Genomic DNA, 4630 nt, shown 5'->3' on the forward strand with positions numbered 1-4630 from the left:
CAAATGGAGAGAGCTAGGTAGGCACAACAGGAACCAACAGAGAATATTCCATATCTGAAAGTCAATAAATCAAATCAACGAGCATTATCAAGCATATTTCTATGTCAGGCACTGTGCTGGCACTGAGCATAGTAAGCAAAACACTTAGAAACAAAGCAGCACCATCATTTTTATCAATGTTACTTTCCAATCATCAGAAAAACTTTAAAAGCATATTCAGCTTTATAAAACAATGGAGTAGTTAAAATTTAGTGAAAAGGGGAAAAAAATAAGTCAAAAGTTATTTGATTGAGTCAACCATTCATTTTGTGGAAAATAGGCCAAAAATGCTTGTTGAGTTTAACTAAAGAGAACCACACCACTCTCACTGACAAATCTTTTAATTTTTAAAAGGTAAATGGCACTGAAATTTTGTTTAAATCTCCTTATCTTGAGTCCACCAGATGGTACTATTTACATAAATAGCTTTTAAAAAATTTAAGTTATTTTCTGCGCCTTTAGTAAAGCACCAAGTTCTTTATGAAAGGAATTCAAATGCATAAGCTTCATCTCCCCCCAAAATTGCCATTTTTGCTTAAGTGTCCTCCTGCCTGTACATTGTATGTTGGGTCTCCAAAGAAGGAAATGAAAATAATAACCATTTGGGGCAATATTGTGATATAATTAGGGTGTGTTGAATGGAGAAAGATGTTGTTACAGACTGCTCATTAGTACACCATCTGTAAGCAATTCAACTGAAGCATCTTGAAGTTTAGTATGAACACAGTTAAGTGTAAGGTTTGACAAGGATTCGTGGATCTTTGCACCCTGAAATCATCAGGTAGTAGAAATCATTTGAAAGAATCTGAGAAAGTATGAAAATGTATCTGGCTATTAACAAATAGATCCATGTAAAAATAATCCTCTAAATTATGAATATAGCATGGATAGTTAGAAAAAAACTCTTGCACAGAGAATATTATACAGAAACAAATGGGATTGAATGAACAGTATCCTTTAAATAATGCTAACTGAATATTCAAGGACAAATTAGATAGAAAGATCCCTTCAGCTCACTCAAGTTATTTACTTTCTTGCCTTTAGCAAGAGTCTAATTTAGTTATCCTGTACAAATAAATGTTTCTACTATTCTTAAAACTCTCTGGGGATGAATTTTTGGTAAGCATTGCCTGTGAATAAAGAATTAATAAAAAAGTCATTTATTGAGTTTCATGGACAACTGCCACAGCAGCATCTACAGTTCTTCCCTCTCCTGATCAATCACCAAGTCTTATTAGTTCTCTCTCACACATTTCCCTTTTTCTCCATTCAGATGACCTATACTCTAATTGAGGACCTCATCTTCCCCCACTAAAATTATTGCAGCTGCCTGCTAGCTGTTCTCCTTGAATCCAATCTCTCTCCTCTCTCCAATGCAACCTCCATACAACTTCCAAATTGATTGTCCTAGTGTACAGGTCAGTCTGACCTTGGCATTCCCCTGCTCGAGAAAGTTCAGTGACTTTCTCTGGCCTATCATAAAATACAAATGCCTATGTTTGGAAACTGTGAACTGTGCAATTTGGCTACAATTTATCTTTCCAGATCATTTCAAATTATCCCCCCCCTCAATTTCCCATATGTAACACTCAATCTCCTATGTTCATGCTTTTATAAGGAATGCATAACCTTCTTCTAGAAATCCTTAGTTTCCTTCAAGGCTTAGTTCAAGTACCACCTCCTTCTAGAGTCATTTCCTAATCTCCCCAGTTATTAATTATCCCCCAGAAAAGTTGTATGTGTTTTATATTTATTTCTCTGCTTATATGTTATTCAAAGATTGAAGTCAAAGTCAAGGACCCTGAACATAGTTTGTTCTATAATCAACTTTCCTGGTAGCAATGTCTCTTATTTTTATACTTGATTGTGGCAGATTTGCTATCTAGGATGTCTGTTCAAATCTTAGAGAACAATAGCAATGACAAAGAAAGGAGATGTCCCAGAATTATTCAGCTCTCTCTGAATTTCCTTATCCTTCAAAAGAATGTGCTATTCCAGGAAATACTGACAATGGGAGTCCTTAGCCAAAGACCAGCAAGGAGGACCTTCTCAATTAAATTTTACTGGCCAAGCAATCTTGAGTTGCTCTAGATTAAAATACCACTTAATTCTGTTCAATGAAAATTCATTAAAGCTTAATGTGGGCAGAGCATTCTATAAAATGAATGAGATCCAAGTAAGATATGATCCCCATGCCCTTGTGAAACCTTTTCTTAGATTGAAAAAGTAGGCAGAAGCTCTGGGGCAACCATTCAAGCAACTGCTACCATGTATCACTGGTTTAAGAGGAGTTTCTTTCATTGACCATTTAGTACTAATCCTGAAGTGGACCTGCAGATATTCTAGTTCTAGTTGCAGCCCATCTGACTCGAGGGCAAAGCTTCAAAAGGTAACTTAATCATGGAGGGTGCGGGTAGGCATTTCTCTGCTTATATGTTATTATATACGAAACATTAGCCATGGTATAGGAATAAAATGAATTCTTCATAGGATCATGTATCTAGAGATGGAAAGGAAGCCATTAAATCCAACCCTCGCATTTTGAAGTACATAATGGATAACTTGCCCAATGCCACCATGCTAACAAGTATTAGAGGTGAAATTTTAACTTAGAGCTTCCTGAGTCCTACTTCAGTGTTCTGTCCACAACTGCACACTACTTCTATTTCTTATACAACATGTATCCATGTTAGGATATAATCTAGATAAACCACAATGTATTGATCAAGAATTTGAGCCATGACTTCATTGATCAAGTCTCAGAAGGTTGTGAGAGCACTGTCTAAAATAGGCATTCATAATGCCCAAACTGTATCTAGGAGAAAGTCTGTTTTCTACTCTTCTAGTCTTGATTTTAAGAAAGTTAAATAACCCCTCTTAAATCTACTTTGATTCAAATCCTCATTCCCTACACTCTTCTCAAAATATCTGAAATCAACAAAAACAGTGAAAAGTTATTTCTTTAAGACCTCAGTAATCAATGCTAAGGTTCATCTTGATTTCTTGAGCTTTTGTTTTGAGAACAAAAGAAAGATAGATTGATGGTAAGTTGGAAAGCTTAATGAAACCCTTCTTTATATTCCATCAAATATATACTTGGTTCTCCCATTCATTTTTTTTAAGCAATTGGGGTTAAGTAACTTGCTCAAGGTAACACAGACAGTTATTTCTGGGTGTGGTGCTAAGTATCAGAGCCCGGATTCGATCCCAGGTCATCCCAACTCTGGGGCCGGTGCTCTTACTCACCGTGCCACCTGGCCACCCCTAAGCAATTGGGGTTAAGTAACTTGCTCAAGGTTACACAGCCAGGTGTTTCTGGGTGGGTGCTAAGTGTCTGAGCCTGGATTCGATCCCAGGTCATCCCGACTCTGGGGCTGGTGCTCTTACTCGCTGTGCTACCTGGCCACCCTCTGCCATTCATTTAACATAGAAATTTGTCCGAGGGGGCGGGTAGGGAGAGGGCAGGCATTGACCAGGTAACAGGTATTTTGGACAATCATGATTATGGTCAATGTGTAAATACTCTGCTTTTTCCAGGATAAAGACTCTTAGAAAGTCTCAGTAACCAGCAGAATTCCCTTTGAGAAAGGCAATCATGACTGTAACAGCAGCTTCAGACAGGTCCTGGTCATCAATAGAGGATCCACTGCTAGAAAATTACAATAGCCTGAGCTCTATTCATCATTGGGCTGTAGATACTATCTCAAGAATGGGAAACCAGGGGCGGCCAGGTAGCACAGCAAGTAAGAGCACCGGCTCCAGTGTTGAGAAGACCTGGAGATCGAATCCCAGGCTCAGACACTTAGCACCCACCCAGAAACACCTGGCCATGTAACCTTGAGCAAGTTACTTAACCCCAATTGCTTAGGGGCGGCCAGGTGGCTCAGCAAGTAAGAGCACCGGCTCCAATGTCGGGATGACCTGGATCAAATCCGGGCTCAGATACTCAGCACCACACCCAGAAATAACTGGCCATGTAACCTTGAGCAAGTTACTTAACCCCGATTGCTTTAAAAAAAAAAAAAGAATGGGAAACCAAATATCATCACACTTAAAGTCATGTCAAACATCACATATGTGATATGCCCCCATGTAAGAGGAATTGATTCATATGACAATAATTAATGACTCTTGGGGCTCCTTTTGAGAGTAAATGTGAATCACCAAATTAACCAATACTTGGGTCTTCTTTTTTTTGTCCTAGGTTGGGGTTCCTAGTCAACCCAACCCAAAGAGTGAATGTTGCAAGAGATTTGTCCTTACCTACTTTGTGCAGGGCCAAATTCTCATTGACTCCTACTTCCTTGGCTTGGAATTCCCTACCTTATTCCCAGGTGTCTTTGTTTCCTGAGCTCTTAGCAGAAAATCCCCAACTAAGGGATTATTATTCCCACAGCTAACCTCAAGGGTCTGTGGCATCAGAGTGAAAGAGGTCCCAGTATTTCCATAGTTTTAGGAATTATTGTCTTCTGTTCATTTATGACTACATAAATTCAAGGAATGTCTTACTTCCCTTTCAATTCTCTATGCTCATAAGAGGCTCCAGGAATAGTGGAGAAAACATTGAACCTTTAGACAGGAAGACCTGGGT

The sequence above is a fragment of the Petaurus breviceps genome, unplaced genomic scaffold, assembly GCF_028583685.1.
Source record: "Petaurus breviceps papuanus isolate PSGF00001 unplaced genomic scaffold, PetGlider_PUasm1.0 90919, whole genome shotgun sequence".
In the NCBI taxonomy this organism is placed as follows: domain Eukaryota; kingdom Metazoa; phylum Chordata; class Mammalia; order Diprotodontia; family Petauridae; genus Petaurus; species Petaurus breviceps.